Source organism: Pinus tabuliformis, chromosome Q, assembly GCF_031772625.1.
Source record: "Pinus tabuliformis cultivar Carrire ecotype Pingquan chromosome Q, CPIR1, whole genome shotgun sequence".
In the NCBI taxonomy this organism is placed as follows: Eukaryota; Viridiplantae; Streptophyta; class Pinopsida; order Pinales; family Pinaceae; genus Pinus; species Pinus tabuliformis.
Genome location: NC_142296.1, coordinates 110,329,344 through 110,344,630, shown reverse-complemented (window position 1 = coordinate 110,344,630; position 15,287 = coordinate 110,329,344). Strand labels below are relative to the sequence as shown.

Here is a 15,287-nt window from a genome sequence, read left to right as displayed (position 1 = left end):
CAGGTGCTGCCATATTTGCTCTTGAATTTACTGAACCTTGATTACCAGCAAATGTGGAACCTGACTGAGGAGTAAATGGAGTGTGCAAAGGTGGTAATGTAGTTATAGGTTCAGGCTAAATAACTATAGCAGATACTGAAAAAGAAACAAACTCTAAAGACTGTTCCTGACAGTTGGGTTCTTGGAATGAATTGGATGTAGAAGGTGACTCTTGGTCAATAAAAGATGAATGTGAAAGATGTGATGAACTGCTACCTGGTGCAGACAGTGTAGGACTTGGTGTAAGTGGAGTTTTAGGCCTTCCAACCCTCTTGGAAACTATCCTCTTAGGATCTGAAAGGGCTTGAACTTTCTGCTATGAGGTATCTGACCTTGTATGGGGTCTCTTTGGAGCCAGAGTTATTGCTTTTGTTCAAAACAACCAAATATTTCCTCCTCACTGAACAACCAGAGGAAACTATTGAAAACCCAGGGAAAAGTGTTCTTGTCTTCTCTCCCTGGCAACGACGCCAATTAATGTTGTCCCTTAAGAAACCAATTTCCTGGCTGTGTAGAAATTGTGCTTAAGACATTAATGTTTATAATTATTGTCACTTGTTTGTCACTTAATTGTATGTTGTATTCTCAAATGAAGGACCTGAAAGACTTGGTTTTAAACCCTCAATACTTAGGTGACATGAAAATCTTAGAATGCCATTTGATTGCTGAATATAAATGATGAATGAAGAAAGCTTGAATAAGTCATAGACAATATGCTAATTTACACAGAATCTATTATCTATGACACTTGGAGAAGTTAAAGATAATATGTTGTCTTACACAGAAACTACTATCTGTAACTTAGAAGAATTGCAGAGGTGGGAACTTCAAGTATAGGAGCGCTCTTTAAGGGATTTTAACTTCATTTACATAAGAAAATAAAGACCCACAGCTTCATTACCATACTTAAAGGAAGAAAAAATTTAATGACACATAAGAGAGAAATCACAAAATCATACCCAACAATGTGTGGAAAACTTATGATTCTTTCATTAATCAATAGTTTTATCAAGAATACAGTGGCCTAGTCTCCAGGTTCTCTAAAGTTCGAACCTCTTCTCTATAAATTTTCCTCTTTTTATACATTATGAGACAGTTGGTAATCACCAAAACTGTCAAACTACTTAACTATTCTCCTAACTGTCTAAAGTAAAAGTTATTACAGAATATTACATAGAGGGTAAAAGACACCTCATTCTCAAGAAAATAAAATAACAGGAAGTAACAAAAATTAGTAGGTAATGGCTATTCGCTGTTCGAATCAGTGGCTGGAGTATGTGGTCTGAGTGTTATTCTGCAAGTTGTAACCTTGTAGATGTCCTGATGACAGTTAGACTATTTTAACATAGCAAACAACAACTTTACAAGAACTCCATGCGTGAACTTGGGCCCACATATGTATCAGAAATGTTATGATTGGCAGAAACACTAAGAAACCATGAAACTGAAAAGGATTTAGACTCTGGTTTGTAAACTTATCATGTCTGCCTGAGCTGTGCGTGATCACCGTCCGATCACACATTCAATAAACGGTCTGATCCTTTGGAACTCAACAAAACTTTAAACCTGTTGAACTAAACCTTATCGCGTCGCTTTTTCAACGACCCTTTGACTCCCATACAGATCTGATAAGAAATAAAACTTCCAATTAATGATTTATCGGGTCCAATTTTAAAGATAAAACCCGATTACTTTTCGACCCGATATCCATCGGATCCCGTCCCTTTCGATGAACGACTGCGATTGACTCGGAATTCAGTGGATTAAACTGTATTTCATATAGCGTCGCGTCCGATCTCCGAAACAAACCCCATTCTAGTTAACTACGCGATTGTTGTTGGATCTGTGGCCTGTTGATTGGACGGCCCAGATCTTCTCGTGGGTTTCTCACATTCGCAGGGGTAAAGAATGTACGAGAGCTTCAACGAGGTTGAACCCCCACAGTAATTTCAGGCCACACATTGCGGTCAACCATGCTAACGTCACAGTCAACTGTGGGGGTTGAAGTTTAATTAATCTTCGTGCTCATTGTTTCCCCGCAACACACCTCAACGTACTTATCAAGCTATCGCTTGATCACGCCTCTTGAACCTGCATGACCTTTAGACAATGGGTTGGGCCCATTGTCTTTTGATTTTGATTTTTTTAAATAATTACATACATAATATTTGATTTTGTGTTTTTTATTTATTTTTTATTTTTCTTTTTAAATATTATCAAGTAACCTCAAGTGACAATGAATGCTACAACATCTGGCTCCACCTGGGGATAGTGCTTCTACCTCAGGAGCACTAAGAACCACAGATTAGTGCCTTCACCTCGGGCATGGAGTCACATATTACTTAGCCAATTAAACTTCTATGGAATTTGTACAATGAGTTCACTCTGGTATCTACAATGATAGGATGCTTATGCTTCAGAACTGGAAGTAATGCTTGAGGTATTACCAATTGACAGGCAGCTGTAGAGTTTCACCATCAAGATTCTTTGAACTGAACACTTGAGCATTGTCTGTTATGACTTTGACAGGGCATCCAAGTCTGTTGAACATGCTTTCCTCATATGTCTTGAGATCCTCATAGGACCAAGCCAAAACATCAGTGTATTGCCTGAAAAGCTTAATATATCTCTCCTTATAATTAAGTGAAACTTCCTTGAACAATTTGACCAGCTTGGGCTCCTTCTGGGTTCCAATATTGTGATCTTGAATCTGTTCATCCTGTGAAAGGAAACCATCACCTGTTCCTTCTTTAGAATAGGCTCCATCAAAGAAGCACTTCCACACCCCTTCTGTTTGCAGCTCTGTATTTACACAGGCTGAAGTAAGTTGCCTCTGGTTATCTTCAGCCAATTCTGCATTGTCATGCAGCATGAAGCAAGAAAAGTCATCTTTTTCTTGGCTATATATAGGTGAATTACTTGCTTCGTTATTTGTGATTGTTCTAATAAATCTTGTTTCTCTGTACAACCTCCTTTCTTTCCCACCAAAAATTGGTATGACAACATAAGAAAAATCTAGCTTCCAAACACCACCCAATTTAACCCCCCATGAGCTAGATAGTAACATTCCAAACCTAGCAGGGATATCTGCTACCACTATATCCATTACCAAACTTTTGGCTAGAATCTGGGCTAGTGACACCACCATATCTTTAATGCCCCCCAGACACTTGACTTTATGTGAATTAAAAGAATACAAGTCTCTGTAAGGTTTAGTAACTTGTAGGTTTAGTTGTTTCATCACTGATAATGGCATAAGGTTATGTGAGGCTCCTGAATCAAACATACAATTGTGCAAGAGTAAATCATGAACCAATAAAGAAATGTAGAAAGGAGGTGTTGAAGAATCTACCTCCACAGGTGAACCAAAAACCACTATTGGTTTATCTTCTTGCAAATTCACAATGTCATTTATATTCACATTCTGAGATAGATTGATAAACTCTGTAATTTCTCTTTGATAAGTTGGTGTTTTAACCAACTCTGTGAGGGGTACTTGAATTCTGGTCTTTTCTAACTCTTTGGTGAAACTAAACACATGGCTCTGTTTAGTATTCCTTTCATTCTCATCTTCACTGTTCTTCATGACTGAAATCTCTTGTGGAATGGAAACAAGTTTTTCTAAATGAATTTTCACTTTTGTCTTGAGAGGACTCACCTTGAAGCATTTGAGTCTTGCTACTTGTATTCTGTTGCTGCTTTCCTTTATTCAATTGTTTTGCAGGTTGTGGTTCTTGTTCTTGTGGAGTCGCCTTTTGTAAGGGAGCTGGAACTTGCTGCTCACCTTCATCTTCTTGACTTCTAGATCTTTTCCTTGATCTCAAGTCATATTTCTTATGTAGTTTTGCCTGCATAAAATCAGAAAACCGCTTCCAACATTCATCAATTTCATTATCATCATAGATGACATCTATTTCACTATATTCTCCTCCCTCAACACCTAGTTCATCTTCATCTACTGCATACAATGTGAAAATATGGTCATCATGATCCTTGGAATGCTCTGGTACTCCAAGATCTGCCTCTATATACAGTTTTGCTTGAATCTGATCTTGATCTTTTCTCTCCCTCTATAAAATTTGCAGAGGTTGTCTTCTATATTGAGGATTAAAATTTCTATTTTGTTGTACTTGTCTTTGAGAATTCTTACTCTCTAATTCCAATTTAATCAATTTATTAGACAAATTTCTAATTACATTATTCATATCCTCTAATGTTTGATCTTGAGAGGATTCTAATTTAGCCTTTCCCTTATCTTGGATATGTTGTGCATATGGTGTTTTACCTGCAGCCACCAGATTTGCTTCTATCTCTAATGCATCTGTTTGGATCTGATCAAGGGTTTGGGATCTCCTCTCCCTCAATGTGAATCCAAAATTTGACTCAAAAGCCCCTGTAAAAGTTATTTTTGCACCAGCAGGAGGGGGCTTAATCTCCATTGGAAGACTATTGTACAATTTATTGAACCTTCTAATGAATTCAGGAACACCTTCATCAGATTTCTTCTTGATAGCATTAAACTCTGTGAGTGAATACCCATGGTCTCTTTTTTCTCCCCATCTCTGGGTGAACAGGTGCTCCATCTCTTCCCATGTTGTAATAGAGTTATTAGGAAGCCCTTTAAACCATTTTCTTGCTTCTCCATCCAAGGATTGGACAAAATGTCTTAGAACAACGACCAGGTGTTCAACATTTAGGTTTTCTGCGAAATTACAAAATATTGATATATGATTCTCTACTGTTTGTTCATCCTCCCCTGTGAAACGAGGAAGAATCTTCAAGTATTCTTGTGGCATTTGATTCAACTGTTGTGGCAATTGAATAGGTGCATACCTATTCATCAAAAATGCAGGTGCTGCCATATTTGCTCCTAAATTTACTAAACCTTGATTACCAGCAAATGTGGAACCTAAGGAGTAAATGGAGTGTGCAAAGGTGGTAATGTAGTTATAGGTTCAGGCTGAATAACTATAGCAGATACTGAAAAAGAAACAGACTCTAAAGATTGTTCCTGACAGTTGGGTTCTTGGAATGAATTGGATGTAGAAGGTGACTCTTGGTCAATAAAAGATGAATGTGAAAGATGTGATGAACTGTTGCCTGGTGCAGACAGTGTAGGACTTGGTGTATGTGGAGTTTTAGGCCTTCCAACCTTCTTGGAAACTATCTTCTCAGGATTTGAAAGGGCTTGAACTTTCTGCTATGAGGTATCTGACCTTGTATGTGGTCTCTTTGGAGCCAGAGTTATTGCTTTTGTTCAAACAGCCAAATATTTCCTCCTCACTGAACAACCAGAGGAAACTATTGAAAACCCAGGGAAAAGTGTTCTTGTCTTCTCTCCATGGCAATGACGCCAATTAATGTTGTCCCTTAAGAAACCAATTTCTTGGCCGTTTAGAAATTGTGCTTAAGACATTAATGTTTATAATTATTGTCACTTAATTGTATGTTGTATTCTCAAATGAAGGACCTGAAAGACTTGGTTTTAAAGTTTAAACCCTCAATACTTAAGTGACATGAAAATCTCAGAATGCCATTTGATTGTTGAATATAAATGATGAATGAAGAAAGCTTGAAGAAATCATAGACAATATGTTGTTTTACATAGAATCTACTATCTGTGACACTTGGAGAAGTTAAAGATAATATGATGTCTTACATAGAAACTACTATCTGTAACTTAGAAAAAATGCAGAGGTGGGAACTTCAAGTATAGGGCGCTCTTTTAAGGGATTTTAACTTAATTTACATAAGAAAATAAAGACCTGCAGCTTCATTACCATACTTAAAGGAAGAAAACACTTAATGACACATAACAGGGAAGTCACAAAATCATACCCAACAATGTGTGGAAAACCTCTGATTCTTTCATTAATCAACAGTTTTATCAAGAATACAGTGGCCTAGTCTCTAGGTTCTCCAAGTTCAAACCTTTTCTTTGTAAATTTTCCTCTTTTTATACATTATGAGACATTTGGTAATCACCAAAACTGTCAAACTACTTAACTATTCTTCTAACTGTCTAAAGTGAAAGTTATTATAGAATATTACATAGAGGGTAAAAGACACCTCATTCTCAAGAAAATAAAATAACAGGAACTAACAAAAATTAGTAGGTAATGGCTATTTGCTGTTCGAATCGGTGGCTGGAGTACATGGTCTAAGTTTTATCCTGCAAGTTGTAACCTTGTAGATGTCATGATGACAGTTAGACTATTTTAACACAGCAAACTGCAACTTTACAAGAACTCTATGCGTGAACTTGGGCCCACATATGTATCGGAAATGCTCTGATTGGCGGAAACACTAAGAAACCATGGAACTGAAAAGGATTTAGACTCTAGTTTGTAAACTTATCATGTCCGCCTGCGCTATGTGTGATCACCTTCCGATCACACATTCAATTAACGGTCCGATCCTTCGGAACTCAACAAAACTTTAAACTTGTTGAACTAAACCTTATCGCATCCACTTTTTCAACGACCCTTTGACTCCCATACGGATCCGATAAGAAATAAAACTGCCAGTTGATGATTTATCGAGTCCAATTTTAAAGATAAAACCCGATTACTTTTCAACCCGATATCTATTGGATCCTGACCCTTTCGATGAACGGCTGCGATTGGCCCAGACTTTAGCGGATTAAACTGTATTTCATACGGCGCCACATCCGATCTCTGAAATAAACCCCATTCTAGTTAACTATGCGATTGCCGTCGGATCTGTGGCTTGTTGATCGGACGACCCAGATCTTCTCACGGGTTTCTCACATTCGCGAGGGTAAAGAATGTACAGGAGCTTCAATGAGGTTGAACTCCCGCAGTAATTTCAGGCCACACATTGCGGTCAACCATGCTAACGTCACGGTCAACTACGGGGGTTGAACTTTAATTAATCTTCGTTCTCATTGCTTCCTCGCAGCACACCTCAACGTACTCATCAAGCTATCGCTTGATCGCGCCTCTTGAACCTGCATGACCTTTAGACAATGGGTCGAGCCCATTGTCTTTGATTTTGATTTTTTTTTTAAATAATTACATACATAATATTTGATTTTGTGTTTTTTATTTATTTTTTATTTTTCTTTTAAATATTATCAAGTAACCTCAAGTGACAATGAATGCTACAACACCAGGTATCAAGGATACTTGACCATCATGAGCACGATCGTTCAAAATGAGCCTTCATCGTTCGCAGAAGTTGTCAAACATCAAGTATGGAAAGATGCTATCACTGAGGAATATGAGTCCATGAAGAACTATGTCTGGGATGTGGTCCCCAGACCTCAGGACAAAGCAGTTGTCACTTTGAAATGGATTTACAAGATAAAGCATGGAGCTGATGGAAGTGCTGAAAAGTATAAGGCTCGTTTTGTCACTCATGGCTTCTCTTTGAAGGAAGGTATAGACTATGATGAGATATTTGCACCTGTTGCCCGATATACCACCATCCGCTCGATCATAGCTCTTGCTGCTTCACAAGGATGGAACTTACATCAGATGGATGTCAAGACCGCATTATTGCATGGTTCGATCAAAGAGGAAGTCTATGTGGAACAACCCGAAGGATTTGAGATTCATGATTAGGAATCTCACTTGTGCAGGTTGAAGAAAGCCCTCTATGGGCTGAAGCAAGCACCCTGAGCATGGTATGAGAGGATCAATAGCTACATGATGAAGCTAGGATTCACTAGGAGTGAAGCCGACCCTAACCTTTACTTTAAGGTTGAAGATGACAAACTTCTCATACTAGTGCTGTACGTTGATGGCCTCTTTCTGACAGGGGCAGACCCTCTCATTCACAAATGTAAGAGGGAGTTGGCTTCTAAGTTTGAGATGAAGGACCTAGGACTGATGCACTATTTCCTAGGACTAGAAGTCTGGCAAAAGCCAAGGGAGATTTTCCTTTCTCAAGGAAATATATGGTGAAGATATTGGAGAGATTCGATATGGTGGATTGCAAGCCCGTGACTACCCCAATAGAGCTTGACTTCAAGAAGTTAAGCGGTAGTGATGCCGGACCTGTTCTACAAAATGCTACCAAGTATCGTCAACTCATTGGAGCATTGATGTTTTTGGTGAACCCCTGTCCAGATATATGTTTTGTTGTCAACATATGGTTGAGCCTCACCACACACATTGGATTGGTGCCAAGAATCTGTTGAGATACCTTTGTGGCACAATCACTGATGGGTTGAGATACATTGCCGGAGATGTGAGACTACATGGATATACCAATGCTGATTGGGCAGGCAGTGTGGTGGACCGAAAGAACACTTCCGGGTGTTGTTTCTCTTTGGGATCTGCCTTGATATCCTAGATGAGCAGGAAGCAGAAGTCGGTGGCTTTGAGCACCGTTGAGGCAGAGTACATTGCTGCGAGTATGGCCTCTTATGAGGCAGTCTGGTTGCGGAAGCTCTTCAGTGAGCTGTCTAGATTTACATTGGATACTACCGTGATCCTGTGTGACAACCAGAGCGGGATTTGTTTATTAGAGACTCTCGTATATCATGATCGCTTCAAGCATATCGATATCAGGTACCACTATATCCGGGATATGGTGTAGAGGGGAGCAATAAGGCTCCAACATATCGGTACAGATGAGCAAGTCGCCGACATTTTGACGAAGCCCCTAGGAAACGTCAAATTCTTAACTTTCCGAGAACGACTTGGTGTCGTTGAGAGACCCTCTTATGAGGGTCGTGTATGATGCATACATTGAGCTTTGGGAGCTCCAGAAGGCTTGGGGTACTTCTTGGAGCGACATGCGACCACAGGGCGACTCACCCTCCCCTAGTGGTGCGCTATGTATAGGGTGAAAGGTTCAACCTTTCTGTATGATACCCCATGGCAACTAAGGGACAGGATGATTAGTTTTCCCGTCGAGGCATCCTACCCATGCACTCTGGGACTCATGGGAAGTACCTTTCATCTGATCAATGAGTAAGGAAATAGGGTTAGGGACCATAGTAGTACTATCAATGGACGCATAGTTGTATCTACCGTACTCCCTATGCTAGGATGACCTCCATTGATCTGGGATCAATGAAACTGATCTGGGATCAATGTGATCTGATCAATGAAACTGATCTGGGATCAGTGAGAGTGGTATGACACACTCTCTGGGACTAACTTCGGGTCAGTGGAGGATGGTATGATACATCCTCCATAATTTTTTCTTCTTCATAGTTCAATAGAGCAGAGCCGAGCAATGCAGGGCAATGCATTTGATGGCAGAGATAGTACTGACAGTCAGACGAATTAGTAGATGGAGTTCTTCCTAGTTGAGAGGGAGTGTTAAAATTGGCAACTAGTTCCAAACTCCATGTGGGTCATCTTATTTATGACAGCTGATATTTTTCCTTGATTCCTCTCGTCGAGAGGTTCGTCGAGAGGTGTAGGATTGATCTAACGATCATCCGATTCCGACAAGTATTTATGGAGATATGAATTTATTTGTATTTACTTGACAAATTATCAAGGTCAGCTAGCAGCTAAATGTGTGGCACACATGCCCAGCATATCATATAAATACAGTTGAGGTTGAGTCATTATTCACTCATCTCATCTCTCACACCTCTTCTCTTCTTGGCTGATTGGGTTTACACACAAGGAAGAAAAGCTCACACATGGGAAGGAGGAGGACGCAGAAGGGCAAGGAAGGAGGACGCAGAAGTTGCAGCGAGACGTTTTGGACAGTGTTGACCAAGCGAAGCGTTGACTTTTCAGGGTGCGGTTTTGGTGTGGCAGCATCTCCTAGGCAAGCCGCAATTTTTAACATGCAAATCGAGACAATCTGACCTCTAGTTTGACCAATGTTGACTGCCCTAGTTTGGGGCAGCAGGTTGACTTCAATTGACTGTGTTTTTGGGGCTGTTTATGGGCTGCTTCTTCTTGCTGTTGGAGGACTAAATGACCAGAAAATTGACCAAACATATTTAAGGTCAATTGCAACTTGTTTGACCAGATTCGACTTTGCTGGTTAGGGTTTGCTGTTGCTGTCATAAAATTACAGAGTTCTGAATTTGTACTATTTCTCTCTGTCGAACTGTTGAAGATTAAAGAAGAATTGATCAAAGGGTTTCCCCGCATTGGGGTTTGTCCCTGGCTAGCCGCCACATCTTGTGTCTCTTGTCTTGGCTTGTTTTTTGTCGATCTATTAATGTTCTAATAGCATTTTACTTTATGTTGATGTGATTGCCAAACAATGGCTAATAAGAAGAAATTGAAGTAAACTACACTAAGCATAGAACATACCATAAATTAACAATATCGGCTCATAAAAAAAATTTCACATGAAGAAATTGGATCCCTCTCGGCTCATGTTAGATCCGTATTTAAAATGGGTTTATGCTGATAATATATCTAATGGTTTCAATTCTAAATGTTGTGATTTATAAATGGATTTGATTTTTGAACTCAAAATGTATCTAAAATTTTTATTATATTTTTTGTACTTGATGTATCCTTGCCTTAGCCGGATCCTGTATTTTCAAAAATCTAGCGAATCCGGATCCAGATCTGTATCTGTATCCGAATCGTGGTAACTTATTATAGCTTTTGAAAGCTCTCATGTGCATATTAAAACCAATGTTGTGAAAATCGCGTTATTATCGCGATTTTATCGTTTTATCGCGAGTTTTTCATCAGAGCGAGAATATCGCGAGTAGTACTCGGAATTTTTTTTTTTGCCCGATTTTTCCGAAAAAATCGCAATTTTTGGGAAAAAATCGTGGAAAAATAAAAATAAATAATAAATAAATATATATATATATTTTGAGGAGGAGGTGACCCAAGCTACCCCTGTCACACGTAGAGGATGTGGTCTATCTCCTGTAGCTCCTAGTTCTTCAGCTTCTAGAGCACAACAGACTCCATAGTCTACTGTGGCCTGCCAATCCCATCGACATCTACATCGGAGGGGCAAAGGAAATCAATAGTATTAGACTTTAGTTATTTGGTTCATTTTATTGTATATGACATTATTACTCGTGATATGAGATACATTATTATATTTTTTGTTGATATTTTACTAAGTAACCGGATTCGTTAGGGAGGGGCCACGTGTCCGAATCCAGCGTGTTGGACACAATTCGCCAAAAAAACGTGTCCAAAAAACATGACACATTGAATTCGATTATGACACGTCAAATCCTGTGTGTGTCCCGAAAATCGCCATCGTGTCACGATTTTGGACTGCGTGTCCTGCTTTCCAGGACTCGTTTAGTGGCAAAGTGACTTCCGCGAGTTAGAAAAAGGCCGTAAATTGCTCATTACAGTCACGCTTTTCATCATTTGGCAAGCATTGTTTTATTAATGTTTGATGTATGGCTAAGTTAACAGCAATGGATGGCAGTCACATTTGAGTATTCTATGTTTCTCAAGAGATGTTGTTGTATGCTGTGTTCTAACAAAACATGTGCTTGAAATACCAGAACCATTATTGCCTGGAAACTCCGAGAACTCGCTTTTTTCACAGTTTCGAGTGACAGTTTTGATTGCTCAAATCTGCAAAACCCAAAGGACCCTTGATTCTTTCATATGTCGTTCATGGCTTCTGTTTACCAATTATTTCTACTGCAGCAGCAATTTCTTACAAGTTATCTATTGTGCCAGATAAGGAGTTAAACTAGTTCAGTTAAAAAAAGTGTAGTTTGATTTTTGACTGGAAAATTATTTAGGATAATGTTTTGAATAACCACTGGGATGGGATTTGAACTGTTAAAGGAGATGCTGTTGACAAAAGCAAAGATAACGCTGAACAGTACATGAATGCAAAACATGAATCTAATCATCTCGTCGACAACCTTCACGGGAATTCAAGAATAAGATTTCAGTTCAATGTTTACTGCGAGGGGGAGATGTAGGGCTGTCTTGGTGTCTGTAAAATTTCAGATCATACATATAATATCTTCTTTATTATTATTATTTTATTGAGATATATAAATTTCAAAAAATAATGATAAGATTATATATGAAATGGGGTTGAATAATGTTCAAGTAGTCTTTGATGGTGTAAAAACTTTGAGGTTTGCATTTTTAAAGTTTTTGATGGTGTAAAAACTTTGAGGTTTGCATTTTAAAGTTTTTGATAATTCATGATGGTTATTTTTTTATAGGTTAAAAATTTGTCAGTGTGTTTATCTTACTATCTTGTAGTTGTAAGTTGTCTTTCAGTTATGAATTATGAATCATGATTTATCATTTATGTGACCACTGACATGTATTTGAATTTTGTATGTACTATGCATGCTATAGATGAAGATCTATGTTTGAAATCAATAAATTTTTATCATTAATTAAAATTTGTGTAAGAAATTTATAATTTTTAATATATATATTAATAAAATAATATATAACAAATCCTACATGTCCTGTTCCGGGGGGTCAACGTGTCTGAATCCGACACTACAAATCCCGAATCCTACGAATACCGAATCCCCGTGTCAGGTGACTTAGATATTTTATTATTTTGAGGTTGAGTTGGGACTCAGAAGTCAGGACTTACTATTCAGGACATGATTCATTGTTATGTGTGATTTTAGCACTAGAAATGATATTAAACATCTGATATATTAGTTCTTTTATCATATTTATGTGTCAATATATTTATTTAGATATTAAAAAAATTGAAAAAAAAAAAGAACATTTTTGTACCAAATGATTTTTTCTCAATTATTTCTGATTTTTTCCCGATAATTACGATTTTTTCCAATTTTTTCCTCGCGCTGATATTATCCTGATAACGATGAATGCAACACTGATTAAAACCTTTTCTCTCTCATGCACTTCAGAATTGATTATATTAGTAAATTTTACAAAGAAACAATTTCCAGAAACACTTCATTCTTTTAAGCATTTAGATAGTCCATTCGGAACATGGTGGGTATTATGAATATGAAGTAGCTTACAATGGCAGATGTTTTTGGCAAAACCCTGTTATTTCAGTCTCCCATAATTAATATCCCTACTTTTGATACAATCTATTCTGCTCCTATAGACTTATACAATTTATGTTTCAAACTGAATGCTGGAGTTCTTACAAACTGTGCAGCTGCATTTGAGACGGGTTGGGGTTGAAGGACGACCTGACTTGATGAAAGGACTCTTCATGGAGAGATGATGCCTGGAATTCAGAATGGAAGAATGATCATAGAGAGAATGACAGTGACTCCTGGAAGAACACTGGAATTCATTTAGCCATCTGGAAAATGGTACACCACCCAGTGAAAGCGCAAGTTCCTCAAATTCCCTTGATGAGCAGATTTCTAGTAGTGCAAGCAAGAGTGTAAATGCTCCAACAGTAGCACCAGAACAGAATCTCAAAATCAATTCATCTGGGGCACTTGTTGAATTCAGTACATTCCTAGTGCTACTTACTGTAGTAACAGAATTCTCAGCTATTGTATTGTTGTCACTGATCAGCCTGTTACCATTTCATGTTTTGGTGCAAGTTATATTACACTCTGGGTTATCAACCAAGATTGTCCCACATTTGTAAACTGTTACGTTCATTTATATTAAGTGGGTTGTAAGAGGATTTATTTGTTTTCCGTTCATTCAATCATGCTCTGGTGTCAAGTACCATAATGATGCACATTTTTTGTGAATTGTATAAATGTATGTCTGATTACGTGACAAAGTTCATGATTGTATTCGTTGGATTGCAATGTTATTCTCCCATCATGCCCTTTTTTTTTTGCCTGTGCAAGAAATTACATTAGTTAACGAGAATTTGATTTTTTAACGTGCATTTTTTTCTGCAATCCTACATAGGAAAAGACATATGAAAATGGACATTTAAACCGCTATTTTAGGGAATGCTTTCAACCAAGTATACATCAACATTCTGAGCATTAAGTATTATATGTGGAGCTTCTGTACAATTTGAATTCTATTAAAAGGTAAGCTATCTTATTTGTTTTGGAAAACAATAAACAAGGATGGTACTGATAGTGAGAATTCGGGGGCTCTGGGAGTCTTAGCATTTTCAAAGCTTAACATAAATGATTCCTTTGACTATTATAAACGAATTATGTGTGCATAGATTTTAAGCAGAAAAGAGGCAAGCTGCACACACACCGGCGGCTAGCAAAATCGTAACGAAAAATTTAGGTTCGCTTTGGCCAAAACACCCATCATTACAAACAACTGCATAGCAAAGTGACATACACAGAAGTCCAGTGAGACACGAGGCATTATGACCCAGCATAAACGCAATATGAAGCAGAAGTGTGCATTGATCCAGCATCTAGTAGACGATCATCTCGATCATTTGGGCTTAGTCCTCAACTAGGGGCTAATCCTCAACCACTATTTGCTCCCAGCCGTCATTGGGTAGCTCAGGAGGTTTGGCTCCTTTGGAAACGGTCAAAGCCAATGTACAAAACTTGTTGTTTTGCATGGGAGAAGGAGAATGATGCCTATGTTTCCGCTTTCAACAAACTTGGTGGATTGTAGTAACCCTGTTGCAAGTCCTGACATCAACATGCTGTGAACACATTTGATTAGGCTGGGGAACTGTTAGGTATCACCCTACAAATGTTTCCAATAGTTCCACCCAATAACTAATAATTGGCGTAGATCATAGTTTTAAAACCAGAACTGGTAAGTGGGCCGGTCTAACTATCAAATTGGTTTTTGAACCGGAACGGGAAAAACCAAATCGGTCAGATCTCAATGAACTGGTCTTTAATTTTTTTTCATAAAATATTTTTTTAATGAAAATAGTTATTTTTAAGATTTAAAACCATGATTCTAAACCATTAGGGACAAAATATACAAACTTTGCTCATTTATATAACATGTAAGGGTGAATATATCAAAATGACACTGAATGCAATACATGTCAGCAACAAAATACATAAATCAATGAGGCTCTAAATGGCTTCTAGAGTCTAAAAACAATGCTACAAGCTACTGGGCCATTGACCTACTACAAGTATATGTATCAGTGATTAACATGATCACTTCTTATCAAACTCATCACCACTACTAGATATGGTATCATGAACGGGAGTTACATATATCAAATTGCTCAGACTCCTCTCCTCTACAAACTTAGTAGTAGTAGTAGTAGTAACAACGAAACTAGACATAACAAAACATGAGTTGGTTGAGTTGCATGACTAGTGCTTCCTATTACCCCTATGTTAGTTGGGTACAAAAAAACTTTATGGTGCAACATCTGCCCCAATTGTAAGCGCAAAGTCACAATTCAAAGTCATGTAAGAGCGATGTGAGGTTTTA

General features: G+C 38.1%; 1 pseudogene across 1 annotated transcript in view; it reads left to right on the top strand.

The window, feature by feature from the left end:
- The window catches only part of LOC149218475 (uncharacterized), a 374,924-nt pseudogene extending 361,333 nt beyond the window's left edge, over positions 1-13,591 (top strand). The window contains exon 8 of the transcript XR_016249178.1: positions 13,093-13,591. The product of XR_016249178.1 is annotated as an uncharacterized LOC149218475 (transcript). The remainder of the gene's footprint in view (positions 1-13,092) is intronic.
- Positions 13,592-15,287: the final 1,696 nt, after the last annotated feature.